This window comes from Herpailurus yagouaroundi, unplaced genomic scaffold (assembly GCF_014898765.1).
Source record: "Herpailurus yagouaroundi ecotype Mexico unplaced genomic scaffold, PumYag 139, whole genome shotgun sequence".
In the NCBI taxonomy this organism is placed as follows: Eukaryota; Metazoa; Chordata; class Mammalia; order Carnivora; family Felidae; genus Herpailurus; species Herpailurus yagouaroundi.
This window is the reverse complement of record NW_024412394.1, coordinates 72446639-72467463: the sequence shown is the minus strand read 5'-3', so window position 1 is coordinate 72467463 and position 20825 is coordinate 72446639.

Here is a 20825-nt window from a genome sequence, read left to right as displayed (position 1 = left end):
TGGTGTGGAACCTGCAATTACAATTTTTGATATTAACGTAAAGAATATTCAGACCCTTAGATCTACGATGTCCTGGTTCAGGAAATGCAGAATTATCCTTCTCTGAAGAGCTCAAAGGAACATGGATAATCACTAGACAGGAATATAGAAGAGGCATTCAATACCTCTTGACATTGGTCAACCTGCATATCCTTCCTACAATTCTAGAAAGTGCAAGTTTACAGGTAAGATATTCCATCTATCCATTCCAAAAATGTTGTATTAATTAGATTCTCAGTGTGATGAAACCTGTAGAGGAACCGGAAAACATGCCTAATGATTGGAAACATCCAGTCTGCAACACAGCAAAGGTATGGACTTAGGAGAGAGATCATAAAAGAAAAACATATATTAAAGTAGCCAATATGGAGAGATTTTCTAAGAAATCCATAGAAGCGAAGGTTCTTTGAAGGCCCATGACCACCAGCAAAGGCAGGGAAGAATGAGCAGGGGTAAGATGTGATATGCCTGGGTTAACTTCTTGCCTTACATCCCCTCCCACAAGGTTGAAGATAGTCCGTATCCCTTCCTCTCATCCAGATACACAAAGCATTCCAGTATTCTCTCTCTCTGTTTCTTCCCTGACACACGCATACACACACACACACACACACACACACACACGCATATGTGTGTGTGTGTGTGTGTGTGTGTGTGTGTGCCAGCATCCAGATTAAGATTAAAAATAGTCTCAACATCTCAGAAAGCTCTGATGATCTTCTTCCAGGTAACTCAAAATCTTCAACCCCAGCAGTGGTTACTATTTGCTGACTTCACTTACCACATTCTGTCTGTTTTTCAAATTTGCCTTCTTTACTCAACAATGTGTTTTCTTTAATATTGTTTAATAGAGTATTAACATATATACAAAATTATAAAAACAATGAAATGGAAAATGATGTATTCATACACTATTTTAAGAAATAGAACATTGGGGTTTAAGATTTATCATTTTGAAACTTCTCTTCTGATTCATTCCAGACAGATAAAAAGGGAATTTTAGTGCAAATTTACATATATATAATATGATTTATTTAAGTACCACAAATCTCCAAGAAAACTTAGTTTATGTACACATTTTCATTGTTACCAAACTCTGCACAGACTAATAAGACTCTTAGAAGTATCCTAGAATTTATAAGATTTTTTGGTGTTGATACCTAGAAAATGGGTCAGAGAATATGTATTCTCCAGCTCTCCTATTTTTAAATGGCTCTCTAATGACCTTGCATTGCCACCAGCAATGTAGTTTCCCTTTCCTCCTCTTTGTTTACAGTATTTGGTGACATTGGACATTAATATTTCAAACTAATGAGTATGACTTGGCATTTAATTTTTGTTTAAATTTATAATCCCCTTAGTACTTTTAAAGTTGAATATTTTTATGCTGATTTTATTGATTTCTATAAACGATCTCTTTGCTCATTTCTCATTTCATTTTCCCTTTAATTCATGATTTGTAGAATTATTCGTATATTCTGGAAATTAATCTTTAACTGATATAATTTTCAAATATCTTCTCTGAGTGTACAGTTTGTATTTTAACTTTTAGTGCGGTGTCTGTTGAATATATGTGAAACGAAATCGAGTTTATCAATTTTTCCTCCGTGGGTTGTGCATTTTGTCTCTTGTTTACAAAATCCTTTCCTACCCTCACTACATAGAGATATTCTACGTTTTCTTTTTTAAATCTTACATTTTTAAATCTTTATGCTTAAGCCTCTAATTCATCTGAAATTTTTAAAAGGTGGGAAAAAAAGTGTCCTACAGAAATCCAATTTCATCTTTTTTTTTTTTTTTTGTCTGAATATCCAGTGGGTCTGGCACCATTTGTTTATCTGAGCATTTTTTAAGTTCCTAATTTATTAGATATGTCATCCTTTCCTTTTCGACATGTGATGTTTCATCTATTGTATAATTTATTTTTTGTTTTATGAAATCTCCTTCTAGGGTTACCATCCTGTTATATTGGTTTATTGACTGTCTCTGTGCCAATAACACTATTTTAATAGTACGGCTTTATAGAAAATCTTAGAGCTGACAGAGTAAGTCTAAATTCTCCTTTTATAAATTGACTTGGTTACTATTGACCATTCAATAATTATATGTATTTTAAGAACATATTGTAAATTTTTGTAAAAAAAACTGTATAAATTGTGAATGGAATCATATTGAATTTAAAAGATTAGTTGCAAACAAATTGTCACCCTTAAAATACGGATTCTGCATGTGTTTTATCTCTATAATTATTTAGATTAATTTTTATATTTTATTTATTTTTGCTATATTTTTCTGTAGAAGTTGTTTTTTTTTTTTTTAAGTTTATTTATCTTGAGAAAGAGACAGCATGAGTGGGAGAGAGGCAGAGAGGGGGAGAGAGAGAATTCCAAGCATTGCCAGCCCAGAGCCCCATACGGGTTTGAACTCAGGAAGCTGCAAGATCATTACTTGAGCTCAAACCAAGAGTTGGAGCCACCCAGGCACCATTCCTATAGAGATGTTAATATCTTTCACAAAATTTAAAATGTTTTAATTATTTTCCCTTCAAGAGTGTTTCCATTTATTGGTCAATGTATATATACTCTTTATGGTTTTGGTTTCTATTATAAATAAGACATTTTTTTTCTTAATTACATGTTCATAAATTTATTGTGCAATCCTTTACGTAAGAAAATCCTGATTTTGACCATGATCTTGTGTTTCCAGAAAATTATAATTTTGGTTTGTATTTGCCCCTTGATTTGGGTAGATACATCATAGTGTTTGTGGATTTTAACTATTTCTTCTTTTTGGTTCCTCATCACTTCTTTTTGGTCTCTTTTGTCAATGCATTTGGTAGAGCCTCAAGTAAAATATAAAATTAAAATAAATATAGTGATAGTGGTTATTCTTGCCTTTTGTATGATGCTTTAAAATTTTATCATGAAGTCAAATTTTCATTCTAATTTTCTGGTAAATATGCCTTGTGTTAAGTAAAAGTTTTGTTGACTTAGAAACTTGAGTGAGTGCTGAATTTTATCAAGCCCTTTTTCTTCATCTACAGAGAAGAAGATATATTTTTTCCTCCATCACTCTTTTAGTGTATTTTGTGAACACATTTTCTAATATAAAAACATTCTCAGGGTGCCTGGGTGGCTCAGTCAGTTAAGTATCCAACTCTTGGTTTCAGCTCAGGTCATGATCTCATGGTCTGTGCTGACAGAGTGGAACCTGTGTGATATTCTCTCTGCCCCTCTCAGTTTGTACTTGTGCTCTCTCTCTCTTAAAGATAAATGAATAAACTTAAAAAAGGTACATTCTCAAATTTCTGTGATAGATTTTACCATATATATATATATATATATATATCCATTCAGATTCAGTTTGCTATTATCTTTTCTTTAATATGTTTAAATCTATTTTTTAATATAATTTATTGGCAAGTTGGCTAACATACAGTGTATATAATGTGCTCTTGTTTTGGGGGTAGATTCCTATGATTCATCTCTTACATACGACACCCAGTGCTCGTCCCAACAAGTGCCCTCCTCAATGCCCATCACCCATTTTCCTCCCTCCCCCACCCCCCATCAACCCTCAGTTTGTTTTAAATGAAATTGGCCCATAATTTTACCGGTAGAGCTTTTTTCCAGTTTTAATACCAAAGCAATTTAGTTTCCTAAACTATATTAGGAAGAATCATTTCTACTTGTTTACCTTTAAGACAACATATATACATTTGGATTACTTATCCTGTGAAAATTTGAAAGAAGTCATAAGTAAGAATTTGTGATAAGAACAAGAGTATGGTATGATGGAAGACATATAAAAGTATTATTCAGGGGTAGAAAAATGTTGGATCAGATAAGAGAACTAAGAATTGATCACTTGACTTAGCAAAACGGAGATCATTGTCGACTCTGCCAGGAGATTCAGTGAATTAATATTAGTGAACACCTATATGAAGTAGATTTAAGAAAAAGTGTGAGAAGAGGATTTGGAAACCATGAGAATGGATCACACTTTCAGCAAAGTTTACTGAAATGAGAAGCAGATAATTAGGTGGCACGTTGGAGATGGTTTTTATAGTATTACTGCTTTTCTCTTTGTTTCTCTTTCCTCAGCCAAATTAAAGGCAAAATTGTAAGCTAAAATGGAGAATGGAGAGGAGGTATTAGAAGCTAAGGAAAGAAGAGAAGGTATGGAATGGTAATCTAACACAAAAGTATATATATGTACTAGGGAAATGTGTGATGTTGCTAGATAGCTCTAACTACCCCAGTTAAGAGTAGTGACAATTAAAGTGGGACTTTCGGCAAGATTATATGATTTCTCCTGCTACACTCAACTCTATTGATGTAAGGTTACAGTAGCTAGAGAGTTCAATTTATCTGAGATCCTTTTCTTTTTTTTCTCCTTTTTTTGGGGGGGGGGTCACTAAGTACAACAAAATGAAAGAAATTAAAAGAAGTTGAGAGTTACAGAATGATTAAGATGATAGTACATGGAATTTAAGTTGAGTATGAAAGAAGATGAGGACAAGTCATGTGCAAAGTAAGAGATTGTAAAAAGTGTCAGGAACAAGAAATTTTAAGTTTATTCCGGGGGAAAGATTGTTAGTGTCAGAATAGTAAAGGGGGAACCTGGAGAGTACGTAAAGATCAGAGAGTAAAATTCTTAAAATTAAGATTATAAAGGAGTTGGAGTTATTGATAATCTCAATATTTAGAAAGTGAATGACTGAGTTAAAGTGACACATAAAATCTCAAGAGTAGATAAGGTCAAGGATTTGAGCAATCTGGATCAGTCATATAGATATTAGTCATACGATACAAATAGAGTGTCAACGTAATTACAAATAAGCTTAAGAATAAAATATTTAGAAATCGATCCAGATTTTATAGATGTAAGGGTTCTATAGTTTTAAGTTCTGATGACAGGATATTTGAAACTAAGAATGTCAGGAAAGACAGAGTTAGAAAGTTCTGGAAGAAGAAATATGAAGCCAGAAACATACTTCCTGATCACCAGAAGATTTCAAAGATATGGGAGAAAAGAAGCCCTTACTTGAGAGGGTTTCCAGGGAAGCAATATCCTAAGAAGATTCTGGGGGAAGAACATGAGGATGATCCTAAGCCTTCAGAGAAGTTGAGGATACAGGGAAAGTGAGATGAGGAAGAGGGCCCCTGTCTGAGAGTGGACAGTTAATAAATGGTACTTCCATGGATGTCTTTCCATTTTTCCCTAAGACTTTTTATCTCCTCTTTAAAAAATTCCTCCAAACATTAGTCATCAAATCTCTGTACAAAACTCACCTGCTCAATAAGACCAATTCTGGGGTGCCTGGGTGGTTGAGTCAGTTAACCATCTGACTTTAGCTCAGGTCACCATCTCCCTGTTGGTGAGTTCCAGCCCTGCATCAGGCTCTCTGCTGTCAGCACAAGGCCCACTTCAGATCCTCTGTCCCCCCCTCTCTCTGCCCCTCCCCTGCTTCTGCTCTCTCTCCGTCTCTTTCAAAATAAATACATAAACTTAAAAAGAAAAGACCAGTTCTTACTAACTATGATCATGCTCTCATCCATCTTATTCTTTTGTCATGAAAACTTTCACCTTCTAACAAACTGCATAGTTTACTTATTTGGTATGTCTATTATCAGTCTCCCTCCTGTTTCTCCTGCTAGACTGAAAACTCCATGAAAGAATAGATCTTTATTTCATTCAACCTCACACCCAGAATGGCGTCATGCCCATGGTCACATTCAATACATACTTCTTTCATTACAACTTGTGCAGCTAAGTATTCTTTCAGCTTCTTGAATATAGAGGTAATCTCTTATGTTTAATATTTTTCCTTCTCCTCCTGCCCAACAAGCCCTGTTGTCTAACACACACTCTTTGAATCTGTTCATGAAAGCATTAGTGTCATCTTATAGAAACCTAGTGGGGGAAATGATGATGAGGGTCTGATGTAAAAGCAGTGTCTTTTCAGGGCACTGAAAGAATATGCATGTTTGTAAACACCTCCAATTACTTATTTTTCTTTTTCATAATCTCCATGTTTTTTTGTTTTGTTTTATTTATTTTCTGCTATTCTATTAATTAGTTTCCTTAATTACAAAGAAAAAGCATTAGAAGAAATTGAACTGTTTTGCCTGACATCCAAGAATTTTACGTATCAGGATGAGACAGAAGTAGAACAAATTATAGAACAAGTCATTGAAATTTTTCAGTGACTCCACTATCATACTAATAATAAGCCTTGTACACCCAAACTTTACTATGTATTGATTTTCTCGATTAATATTTAGCCATTTTTTATGCTTTATGTTCTACTAATTTCTTCAATATGGTATAAATACACAGCAAGTTAAAGTACAGGAAATTAGCCTTTAATATTTTCTATATTAATACATTTGACACACATGGATACAGATTTGGTACGATACCCTAAACTTCTTCAGGGAGACTAGGATGGAAACTAGAAATACTGAGTTTCTGGTGGTATACATGTGACTGATGGAAGTCATGAGAATTTGTCTAAAAATCTTAATGCAAATGTTTTCTTGCAGAAAGGTGAAGGCTAAAGATATTTAAGTCAACCTAAAATACAAATGGCTATTGAATGGACTCTTTAAAAATACTGGGGATAATATATAAAGTTTATGTCTTGTAGAAAAAAAAGATTTAGGATAAAATTTTAAAGAGTCATTCCATTCACTGATGTTTTAACATTGGTCTTTTTTAGAATCTATAAATAAAACATGTGGTATGAAATCTCAACAGTGAAAAAGTTAGTACTGTAGTACAATTTTCTACTAAGATCCTTTTTGGATCAAGTCCCCTAAATTTGTGACAGTGACTTCATAGAATGATTTATATCTTTCATCTTTTGAAATATTTGGATTCTCAACTCTGATAAAACATAAAAATAAAACTTCAATTTAGAGTATAAAGAAAATCAAGAATTGCTGAGGCCCACAAATGATTGAGCTGCACCTATAAAGAATTTACTAAAAATATGGAAATGTTACATGCTAGGAGAGAGTTCTTGCTGAGCTGGGTTAATGGGTTCAGTCAGATAAGCCAGTGGCCTAAGTGGGTTCTTCACTACTTAGCTTTTTCCTTCAAGGACCCCTCCAGGTGTGTCTGCTGTGACAGCAGATTTAGGACTTTAACAACACAGTGGCTTTTGATCTCATTTCAGCTGCTGTGATTAAACAGACACACATCACTTGCTGTGCCATAGCGAAAGAAGCTTGTGGTTCACCTTTGGTGAATTAGTACCCACTGAGCACTGCAAATATTTAAAATGTCAATCCATTTGATAATGTCAGGGAGGCCTGCAAATACCACAAAATGGCACCAAGAAAGCATTCAACACAGACAAAAGAACATTTAACATCTCTCTCATTCAAGGTAAAATGAGAGTTAAGTGGAAACAGTAAACCTCTGGTGAAGTTACTAAGGTCAGCAAATTTAATAACCCTAAGTGGGACATGAGTTTATAACTCACTGTTTTAGTATGTTCTCTCACAAAAAAGCATTCTATTACCGATCTTAAAACCAGTGCTGTTGCAGAAGAATTAATTTATACTGACATAAGATTAGGGAGTTACCGCAAAATCCATCTGATGTCATCCATGGGCAATTTTGCCCCAAGAGCTCAACTCCAAGGGGAGACTTCAAATTTCAAAAGACATCTTTATTTCATTTCAAGTTTTCAACTCCAAAAGGCAACAAAGAAGGACACCATACTGGTGTGAAGTTCAGAAATGTCAGCAAAACCAAAGACCTCCCAGAAATCTCATGATCTTTCTATAACCTGCTAATACTAAACTCAAGCCCAAATACAACATGTTTTGGGGGTAATTTTGTGTTGTTTAGATTATAACTATTTATACGCAATGCATAAGATCTTTAACAATTTTGTTTTCCTGCTTACATAGGTATTAATTCGAGTAAAAGGTTTTAAATGCTTTGAGAAATCATTTCTCAATCAGGGAATGTTAGGGAGTAAGTGTTTAATGTCACTGGATAGCTTGATTCACAGGGTTATTTAGGGTCCAAGAATGTGTCTCTGCCATGTTCACAGAGGACTTCCAAGGCCATTGGAGTGATTAATCATTCTTGCCTGTGATAAAAGGGAGAGAGCTCTAGATTATCTCTTAATATGTGAGACGAAAGTTGCACATACACTTTTCTCTAACATTCTACTGGTGTGAGCTTAGTTGTATGACCAAACACAGCTACACGTCTGGGAAATATGATCCAGTGTCCAAGAAGAAGACAAAGAGATTAATTTTCTCCATGGAATATTTGTTCATCTATGTGTTTCAGAGTGATTCTATTTTTGTCATCGTACCAGGAAAAGAATGGCAGTTGGAATTGAACCTGACAAACAGAGAGACAAAAAATATGTGAACACAAAAGTCAAGAACATTCAAATATTGATAAATATAAAATTCTCATATAAAATGTTAAAATACGTTTTAGACATTTGTCTTAGCATCTAAGATCAAAAATCTCTTCTGATGAACACGGGTGGGGTGTTGCTCTAATAAAGCAATTAAATTTTATTTTTGTCATCAGATACTTCTAATTTTCAAATGTAAAAATGTTTACAAAGTAGAATTAAAGTTAACTTAAAATATAGTAAATATTTTTAAGATGTACATGTGTACATGTTTATTTTTGAGAGAGAGAGGGGGAGAGAGACAGTGAGAGCAAGGGAGGGGCAGAGAGAAAGAGAGAGAGAGAGAGAGAGAGAAGAGAATCTGAAGCAGGTTCCAGGTTCTGGGCTGTCAGCTCCAGAGCCCAACGTGGGGCTTGAACTCACAAACCGTGAGATCATGATCTGAGCCAAAGTCGGACGCTTAACTGACTGAGCCACTCAGATGCCCCTATAGTAAATATTTATAAGGACCCAATGTTTGAAAATTATAGGGAAAGTCATACTTGAAAGTAAAACATTATGAGCAGCACTATCTTTCTAATATTTGCTTTATTTATATTTAATTTTTATATATTTATATGTTTATTTATATACTTATTTTTTGAGTTTTAGGCCCCATACTCAATACCACCTCAGTCTGGCTATTCCTTTCAATGATTTAAATATAATAGATACTATGAGCATTCACTCATATTAGGAAAACCAATATTTGGAAATGAATTTTATGTTTTGTTGAAAATTTCTCAAGTCTAATTTCATTTTATTAATTTTAGAACTAATTCTTCTATCCAACACCTTCTATTTTCAATTGGTGTTGGTGTGCCTCCAATAATTACAGATGGTTATTATATTTTCTTTAAACCATCTTTGAGCCTTGCTTTTAAAATGTAATTACTTTAGTTGCAAACAGTCTAATTTGATGAAATGTATCACAACTACAATAGAGTGGATACTTATAGCACAGAAAACAAGCTCTGTCCTGTGTAGTCTACAAAGAACCCAATTTCACATTCAGTGCTGAGCTGATTGTTACTATTCTACCCACGTGAATCAATCATTCTAACTCATTAATCCCTTTCACTGTCTTTCTTAGAAGTGCCCCTACTTTGTCTTCATCATATACAACTTTTCTAACATGCTACACCTAAATGATACTATTGTTTGAGATGTAGATTTAACAAAACCAAATAGTGATATACTTATCACACTTCCAGACTTGGTCATTGTTCTTAATTTAACTTGAATTTCTGTCAGGTTAACAGTTATAATAATAATTCCTTCTCAGTGTCAGAATTTCCATTCTCCTAAGTATAACATCCAACATTCATTCATTTATTTTATTACCCAGAAAATTTTCTTGAGGGCCTATTAAGTGCTAGGTACTTTACTAAATACTGAAGTTTCCATGATGAGTACAGAGAGACATAGAACCTGCTCTCATGGTTTGTGTAGTAGAATAGACAGATAGTAATGTAAAATTCAAATATTTATTTTTAAGAATTTAGATGCAACAAACATTTTGAGTGGGTTACTAAGTATTCTACAAACTTGCAATGAAGAAAACTTATCTAGTCAGTAAGGATAGAGAAGCCCTCTTTGAAAAGGATCTGGCTGAACTATAATCCAGGGAAATGCTGGAAATAACTAGGTAAAAACAAAGATTAGGTTAAGAAAAGTATCAAGGGTAACAATTTGTGTTATAATGGAGTATAGGCACATCTAGAAAATAGTAGATTTTAGGTATAAACCAGTCTTGTGAAAAGTATATTGTAACGTAAGACCAGGAATATAGGAAGTGGCTTACAAAGCTAAGTTATAGAAATCTTTATTTGATTCTTAGAATTCTTTTAACCATATGAGTGATATGATCAGCCTTATGTTTTGAAAAATCACTTTGGCTGGCTATGGAGATGCCAGTGAGGCTGGCATGAGATGATCCAATAAGTGAAGTAAAGGGGCTATTGCTGTCCTTTATATGAGAAATTATTGTCATTTGGACCATAGTTATGGAAATGGAGAGGCAGAGAGGTGGGTTGACTCAAGAGTTCCTTAGTAGGCAGAAACAATAGGATTGTATATAATACATGTGGATGAAAAGGGAGAGACCGGTATTGAGAAAGGCCCCTTGATGAGGGTTAGCTCCCGGAACCAAAGGGGAGGTATCATAAAGTTCAATTTGAAAAGTTTTGATTTAAATTATTCTAGAGGTCTAGTAGATATCTAGTAGAAATGTCATGTGAGTAACTGGATACATGGGTCTGGTGCTCGGAGGAGAGGTATAGTTTGTATATAAAAAGTCATAAGTCGGGGCACCTGGGTGGTGCAGTCGGTTAAGCGTCCGACTTCAGCCAGGTCACGATCTCGCGGTCCGTGAGTTCGAGCCCCGCGTCAGGCTCTGGGCTGATGGCTCAGAGCCTGGAGCCTGTTTCCGATTCTGTGTCTCCCTCTCTCTCTGCCCCTCCCCCGTTCATGCTCTGTCTCTCTCTGTCCCAAAAATAAATAAAAACGTTGAAAAAAAAAAGTCATAAGTCTTCCTTCATGAAAATGAAAATTTAAGCCATTGTTATGAATGCCATTACCTAGGCATAACATATGGAGTGAAAAGATAGGAGGTAGAAAAAATATCTTGAAGAACTTCAACTTCTAAAGCTTGGTAAAGATGAGCCTACAGACAAGAGGAAGGCAATACATATAAAGAAATAGAAGAAATGTTAAGATACTGTTTTATATCAAGTAAGCTAAGGTAATAGAGTGTCTAGAGACAAAGGGTAAGGCCAACAATGTCAAATGCTTTTGAAAGCTCCCATAAACTTGATAATGAAAAATGTTCATTAGACCAAATGACATTGTAGTCACAGGTCACCACAGGATGAAATGAGAAATGTGAATCAAACCGAAGGGTTGAGGATTCAGTGATTGGTGACAAAATGGAGATAGTAAACATAGATCTCTCTTATGAAAAGTTGACCTCAAAAAAGTAGGATGAGATTAAACAACAGTGGGAAGGACTGGAGTAGTCATTGATTCTACTAATCTTTTTGTTGATATCTTTTCAAATGCTTGCATAAGAAATACTTGATTACATTTAAAAATTATTAAAACGAAACAAGTTACATACATGAAAGAAAGAAGGGATAAGTATTAGTAGGGAGTGAAGGTGTGAGGGCTTAGGTTGCAAAACACAGGTGGGAAAGAGGTGCTGTAATTTTATCAGCACAGAAGAAAATGGTGGATAAAATTAGTAAGGTAGACTTGCATGTTTAATAGAGGTGATATTAAGCATCCTAGCTTCTCATGGCTTCTAGCTTCTCTGTCAGAAATTTGAGGGGACTGGAAAATGTAAAAAAGTTCTTGTAAAAAGAAAGAGAGTGCAAGTTTAAGGGGAAGCAATTGTTCATATATCTCTTAGGAGACATCTCCCATGATAAATTCTAATTTTACTGGGGCTATTACATTAATAGAAAGAAAAATAAATGTGTCTCTTTCCAGTATTCATTTGTATATGAATGATACTAAAATCTATAGAAAAAAAAGTAGGAGGCCAAGGACTCTTTTAAGTTCCTAATAAAATATGAGATTGAAAACAATTTGACATTTAAAATGAGAAACTTTGCCTTTTGTTAAATATTTTTTTTCCATTTGACTAACCTACTATTTCAACTGTCTCAGGTATGTTTAGTATAATAAAATACTTCCCCAAGACTTTTAACTTAATTGCTAAAAGCTTGACTTTTAGAAAGATACTGTAGTCTATAAATGGTAAAACTATCCATGTGGCATCAGTGTTCCAAATCATTTCTTGGATGATATATCTTCAAAATATTTTGAGGCAATTTTTGCATTGAAAAAGAAGAAAAATTAAAAAAAACAATCTTTGACAAAAACATTTTAAAATAAAAGTATACTTTTCTATTGCAAATGATTCAAAACCTTAAATAATTTGGAGGGTAAGAATAAAATCTTGTTAGGCTTCATTGTTCAGGTTAGTGTTATCATACAAGCTCAAAGTGTATCAGGGGTAATTAACCAGAGGACTAGACAGTGTGTCTAACTATTATACCCATAATCTAATGAAAACTCCCACTTCTTTCCCCTGAAGTATAAATTACCGCTTTCACAACATTTCTTTCTCTCTTTTTAATTTTATTACCATTCAACTTCCTGTAGAACAAGTAAAATATCAAACAGTGATAACAGTGGTTTCATACTGGCTTCAAAATGATATACTGTTGGGGCGCCCTCGTGGCTCAGTCAGTAAAGCATCTGACTTCAGCTCAGGTCATGATCTCACTGCTCTTGAGTTCAAGTCCCGTGTCAGGCTCTGTGCTTGACAGCTCAAGGCCTGGAGCCTGCTTCGGTTTCTGTAGCTCCCTCTCTTTCTGTCCCTCCCCTGCTCACACTCTGTCTCTCTCAAAAATAAACATTAAAAATTTAAAAGAAAAAATGATATACTGTTAAAAAAAAAAAAACCAACACTCACACCACATTCTCATCTTGCTCAAGCTGGAATGCTTTTTGAAACACCACTAAATTCCAAATAGATAAATTAATGCATTTATTTCTGCAAAAGTGACAGATTCCTACATTTTAAAAGATGTATCGCAAAGTTACAGGTTTAATAGTGATTCTCAAACTTCTTTGTAACGTTTGGCTCAATTTAATCAGCAATCACTGCTATGGCAGTATTTCTTGAAAAGGAAGATATGCTGGTGAAAAGAAATATAGTTTGGTGACATATAAGAATAGAAAAGCTATAGGTAGTCGGTGGAGATGAGATAGCAATTTTTAAAAATGCTCATGTACTTAGAATAAATTCTCAACGGAATAACTCTGAAACCACTGCTGAAAATCCTTAGCTTACTATTCTTGACTCAGGGGTAGAAATCTGGCTCCTTTACTGGCACATGTTTCCATTAATGAATATAGGAAAGAAAGAGACAGAAACAGATCGAGATATCAGTCTCTTTCACAAGGCTTTAACTGTTAGAGGATCAACATTGTACTTCCATATTTTAAAATGTAGCAACAGCCCAAATTGCCATCACCAGATGAATCGATAAATAAATTGTGGTATATGTACACATTCACCTATAAAAATGAATAAAGTACTGATATGTGCTGCAATGTAGAGAAACCTTAGAAATATGCTAAGTAAAAGAAGTCAGACACAGAGTATTACATGACTACATTTATATGAAATATGCAGAATAGATAAATTCATACACATAAATCCATAGAACGCTTATGGTTGGGATTAGTGCCTTTAAATATAAAGGAGCCATCAGAGAGCTAATTCACGCCTTCCACCATGTGAAGACTCAATGAGAAGACTGTCATCTGTGAACCAGAAATCAGGGACTCACCAAACACAAAACTTTCCAGTACCTTGATATTGGACTTAACTTCCAGAATTGTGAGAAATAAATTTTTGTTGTTTTTAAGCTACGCAGGTGTTTTTTATAACAGGCCAAAGAGACTAAGTGAATTTCAACTCATCATATTAATTAAAAAAATGTTAATGTACCATATTATAAATGAGATTTCATTAACTTTAATAAACGATGGTGAGTTTAAGGTCCATATTTTTATATAATAATATTAACTCTCACTTATCAAGCATCTATGTCTCTCACTGAATTCACCCAGTGATCTTTTGAAGTATGTATTGTCACTCTGCTTTCTCATATTGATAAAGCAAAAGTCACAAAGTTTGAGTTATTTGCTGAAAATAACAGTGAATGGCAAAAGTAAATTTCCTTTTCCTGACTTCAAAATTTGTGCTCTTTCCATTATGTTTCCCTGCCTTTATTATGAATTCTTTAATTGTTACACACCTTTTCAATTGGACTCTATTACATTATGATCTATAATGAGGACTATGTGATCCCTACTTCCTAAGAGGACAAGTTAGTACAAGCCAGAGAAGCCAAGGAAATATATTTGGGGAAGGAAGAGAGAACAGAAAGGGAATAAAAGCAAATGCATAAACATACCTGGGAGAAATATTTTAAATTCCAATTTTATTTCAGTCTTGAAAATGTAAAAATATTGAAAATATGTGAAAAGCTAAGAGAAAAGAAATGAGCCTATTTGTCATTTAAAAGAATAAGTTGAGGGAATAGCTAATATAATACAATAATTACATGGAAATGACTAAGCAATTATTTTTTTCTTTAGAATCATAGAGCATGAGAAAATAGGTATAGATTCTAGTGCGTCTCCTTGAATGTGAAGAATTGGTTGGTGTAGAAAGGAGACCTTGAGGGTTAAGATGGGTGGCACTGGGCACATAAAAAGATTTAAGTGGAATATGGTGGAGTATTCTTTTGTGGAGAAGGTATAAAATATAAGGCAGAAATAAAGCTACAATACCTTTTCCAAAATTGTAACTTTTTAGGAGGACTAAGAACAAAAAATTAGCAATATTGAAATTTATACATATATAAATATATATACAATCACAAATATATATATATATATATATACACACACACATACAGGTATACACACATATGTGCACATGAAACTCTAGATTTATTATAATCTGCTCATATTTTTTTACTTCTCCCATTATTTTTTGTAGCATTTATTATACTTTCTCTAAGAAGGAAATCTAAGAACCAGTTAACTGGTTCCTTTCAAATTCATCTACTTCACATCCAAAAAAAATATGTATTCTGAAAATGCATGAAAACAACATCAAAATTTTAAAAATCGATTGAAGAATCTCATTTTTACTTTATCTTTTCAAAAGCTAAACTTCTGATTTACTGTATTATTATCATCACTATGTTTGTCTGCCTCTCTCTCTCTCTGTCTCTGTGTCTCTAACAAACCCTCTACATGCTTGCACACTGCTTTTGAGCAAACCATGGAACTCAGAAAAAACATTATAGCCTTTCATAACTATGCATCATTATATATCTTGTCTTCTGCCATATAAGTTTCTATCAATCATTATGGCTGTCATTGTTATTACATTACTACATTTATATGCACAGATAGTTTAAAAAATGTTTCTATGCCACTTCTAGGATAACTGGATGCCTCTAGTTGCATCATTTTCAAGTAAGAGGAGTAAGATTAGAAAATGACTCTGACATTTAAAAAAACGCAGATTTGGGGCGCCTGGGTGGTGCAGTCGGTTAAGTGTCCGACTTCAGCCGGGTCACGATCTCGCGGTCCGTGAGTTCGAGCCCCACGTCGGGCTCTGGGCTGGTGGCTCGGAGCCTGGAGCCTGGAGCCTGTTTCCGATTCTGTGTCTCCCTCTCTCTCTGCCCCTCCCCCGTTCATGCTCTGTCTCTCTCTGTCCCAAAAATAAATAAAAACGTTGAAAAAAAAAATAAAAAATAAAAAAAAATAAAAAAAACGCAGATTTGCAAAATGACAATAGTCACATTTTCTCTCAGATGCCTCCAGTTTGGATATTTGAAATCCATATTTCTTTATTTAGTTTTACGTATCAAAATGAGGGGACTAAAACATTCAATCTCTACTCAGATTTAATCCTGCTCAGCGTATTTATTTTGTTTTAAGGTCAGTTTTAAGTTTTAAGGTCAAGTGAGGCTCAAGTTTTAAGGTCAGTGAGGAACTTACCATGGACACTGCATATTTTCTTAAAACATTTCATAATTTTCCTTATGTGATTTTCTCAGTTGATGGTTTCTCACATGGAAAAGATAAAGGAAAGTGCTGAATATGAAAATAATTATTTAATATCTTGGAGCTTTATTTTACATTGCTCTAACTTGTTCTTGGATTATGTTATTAGGCAAGCGTTTAAAATAGTGTTATTCCTCTTTTGTAATTTAGTTCAAATCCCCACTCTCCACCCTCCATGGAGAAACCACTGTACTTGTGATTAATGCTCACGTTACTCAGGCGTTCATTATTGGGTAGCTTGACTGATTGATTTTCTTAAACAACCTCTTCAAATATTTCCACTACTTCTAAATATTGTAGTACAAATAGAAATTGCTTAGGCAATGGAAGTGTAACTCTCAGGTTAATCCATGTACTATTCTATAAACACAGAACAAACTTAATGAAGAGTCATTTGTGTGACTTGATATAGTAGATACTAGGAGTATATGAGATCCTGATCCAAAAGTATGCTTGGCCTTTTTTTTTTCCTTGAATGAAAGAAAAAGAAGGAAAAATTTTGGGGGAAAAGCCTGCCACAGAAATTGAACTTTAAATAAAAAATGTAATGAATGGGAAATCACCTGAGTATCAGAAAACAAAACAAGTAAATTGTATAATTATTTTGCTCTGCTACACAGCCTCTTTTGCCCGTGTGCTAGCAGACACAGATTATTGAGCCTAATGGTCCCGGGTTTCAATGTCAATGATGCTCCCCAAATGCTAACTGTGTGAACTCAAGCAAATCATTTAATGAAAGCTTCCGTAGAATGGGAACAATTCACAATTTGCAGCGTTGTTAAAAAAAATTAAATCAGATCTGTTTCTAAAGTGTTCAATAGGTTCCATGGGTCATATAGAGAAAGTAACAATTGACAGATGTCGTCATCGACTACTGTTCCCTTTCTCACAAACAAAGCAAATTTTCACATCTACTAATGCTTACTCAACTCTTCTTCCCTAGGTCAATTCTGCACAAATTATATTCAACCCAATGACAATTATCTTTCTTGAGACCTACTTATTCTGATCCTCACCTATAACACTTACTATAGGTCCTCATACTTATTAATCATACCTACATCCATATATGAAATTCTAATATAGTCTTTCTATTGGTGTGAATATATATTTTTTTTATTCATAGGTACTCCTTGTCTTATAATCACTTGCTAACTACAACGTGACTAAGAATTAAGTTGGCCAAGTGTTTTAAGTTCTAATATTATGAACACTGTTTTCTAGATTCTGGAGACACAAGGATTTCACTTGTCGAGAAGCATCTGGAATCAGAAAACCTTTCTTACATTGATAAAAGTATGCTTATTCCTTTTATATACAGAGAATTGCATTTGGAAAGGAACATGTTAAGCACATATGTCTAAAATGAACCTGTAGCTTCTTTTACCCTCTACATTTACCCAAGGACCTATTGATCTTAACATTTTGACCACACTGTATGATTTAAAATGGTGACGTTCCCAATGAGCATAAAATTTAAAGAGTATAAAGAGTAATTGTAAAGGAAATCAAAGATAAAAATTGACTGGAGAATTATATCTTATGTTTATATTAAAATTACAAAAAATGACTTAAAATCATATTGATAGGATATTTCCTTTTTGGAAATTGGTGAGAGGACACTATGGCACCAATGGAAGGATAGAATTGGATACAGACTAATCCTTGTATCAAACTTCATTCCTATATGTGGTTATCATACATCTTAGTTTTCCCAGGACAGCTCTAGTTCATGCTTATTTTTCACACTCAATTATTGATAAGTAACACTCACTTTCACTGTTAAAATAACATCGATTCAAGATAAATTCTGTACACATTACTAAAGCATGGAGGTCTCTAGTTCATTACAAAATATTGCCCTGTGGTGTCGGAGTCCCCACACACTAGTACAAAGGTATCTGTTCATTTGGGTTATACCATTCAACAGATTTCTCTGTTTCTGTTGGAATGTGTGTATATGTGTGTGTGTGTGTGTGTGTGTGTGTGTGCATTTTCAAATTTCTAATGTTATCATACCTGGATTATTATTCTATATCTGGCATTTTAACTTATAATTATATTATAATTCTTCCTCATTTAAATATATAAAAGATCAAATTCATTCATCTTAATAATGTATATGCAGTTGACCCTCAACAAAATGGGTTTGAACTGTGTAGGTATCCTTATACATTATTTTTTTCTCAATGAATACAACACAGTACAGTAAATATATTTTTTGATCCTTAGGTTTTTCTAAATAACTTTTTCTTTTCTCTAGCTTACTATATTGTAAAATTACATCATATAATATATATATATATTTATATGACATATGAAATATGTGTTATTTGACTGTTCATGTTACCAGTAAGGCTTTTAGTGAATAGTACTCTATTAGTAGTTATGTTTTGGGGGAGTTATAAGTGATACACAAATTTTTTACCAAAAAGGAGGTCAGAACTCATAATGCCCAAGTTATTAAAGGGTCAAGTGTATATCATAATCTCTTTAATCATGATCATTTGATAGCCATACATATTTCCATTTAGGATGGAGTGTCAATATTTTATGCAATAAATATCCTTGTCTCTTTGGCCAGGAATCAAAGCTGAACATGGAAATCATCTTTATCTGAGAAGATCGAAGACAAAATTCAGGGTAGTTGAAGCATTTGGACCTGTAAAGCAGAACACTGGAGAAGAAGCTAAATTAGAGACCAGATTTGCCCATATATCCTTTACCAGGGGCTATCTTGTGCATTTTCAGGTTGAGTAGAGTAGTTGCTATGAGTTTGGGGGGAAAAAGAGAGAGAGAGAGAGAGAGAGAGAGAGAGAGAGAGAGAGATTGAAATGGCTGGTCAGTGCCAGGGAACACTGAAGAGCTGGCCCTGCCAGACTATAGAGACCTTGTTAAAACTTCTCAACCACACTGAGCACCCAGCTGAAATATGAGGAGTAATGTGCTTTAAGTTTAAGAAATATTCCCTAGAACAAGGTACTCAGTAGGTAGATCTGCTTGAACAAAGCCTTAAAATAAACCTTGATAATAACCACGGGGGACAGGAAATATGGGCATTCAGTGGTATCAGGAAGGGTTGCAAGAACATCTTGATGATGGTACATATATGCACTAACACAACATATAAACAAACTTACATGAGATCAAGATGACATGTCATTTATTGAACTACTTACTTAAATAAAACAAACACTATTTAAAGGAAAAGAAAAGATCCAAAGTCTTTATATCTTGTCAATGATGTAAAGTACACAGTCAAATATTACTGGACAAGGAAAGGCCCAGGTAGTTTTTAATCTATGATTAAAAAATAATTAATTTAAATTTAAAAAGTCATAAGCAGGATCCAGTCCTAAGATGATTCAGATACCCAGCTGTTGGATTCGGTGAACAAATATTTTAAAGTATATGTAAATACTTGGCAAAATAAAATTACATTCTCAGTGTCAGCTCTGACATGTTGAAGTCTTGGAAATCTTCACTTTTAACCATAGAAGAAAGAAAGCTCAACAAACTGAAAATCAGTATATTTTCTTGAACCTGTATCAGAGATTTGAGGTCATAGGGCAAACCACAGAAACCTGGAGAAAGAAGCAAATATGAAAAATCACAGCTGATATGAGTTTACCTGGAGGAGAAACTGCTGGACCCTTAAACAATTAGTAAGTATTTTTTGTTTGTTTGTTTGTTTGTTTATTCTTGAGAGAGAGAGAGAGAAGGAGAAAGTGAGTGGAGAAGGGGCAGGGAGGGAGACAGAGAATCTGAATCAGGCTCTGTGCTGTCATTACAAAGCCCAAATGCAGGGCTTGAACCCATGAACTCTGAGATCAAGACTTAAGCTGAAGTCCAAGGCTCAACTGACTGAGCCACTCAGCCACCCCAAACTAGTAGTAACTCTTAAATGGTAACTTTAATGAATTGCTAGAGACTAAGTGTTGACTAACATAAGACTGGGAAATGCCTGGGAATTGTAGTCTTTGGGGTAGCCCACACCTTCATGGGTCTTAATTTCAGGAACAATACTAGGTGTCATGGTGAAAAGCCATGTTTCTGGCAAGGAGGGAAAAGTTAATCATTTTGAAATACTTCTAGTGTGTTCTCCATAAACCTCCAGCCAGGCTAAAAAAGAGAAAGAGAAAGAGAGAAAATAAATAAATTATTCATATTAAAAATGAAAGAGGAGGCATCAGTATGATCTCATAGATATTAAAAGGATGATAAAAGAATGTTATAAACAACCTATGCCAACTATCTGATAACCTGGGTGAAAAGTACAAATTCCTTGACATACACAAACTATCAAAGTTCACCTAATCTGATTAGGTCTATGTTTATTTAAAACATAACTGAAAATCTATAATCTTCCAAAAAAAAAAAAAAAAGCTTCAGTCTCAGATGGTTTCAATGACGAATTCTACCTAGAATTTAAAGAGGATATTATACTAATTCTGTACAGTCTAAGTTAGTAAAAAAAAATAGAGGGAACAATTTGTAATTCATTCCACAAGGACAATTTTATACTAATGCAAAAACTCCATGGACATTACAAGAAAAGAAAAAAAAACAGGACAATAGTACTCAAAAATATAGGTGCAAGTGTTTGCAATGAAAAAAAGATGGAAACTGATCCAATAATGTATAAAGTGGGATTTATTTTAGGTCAACAAATCTATTAAATTTAATTTAAAAA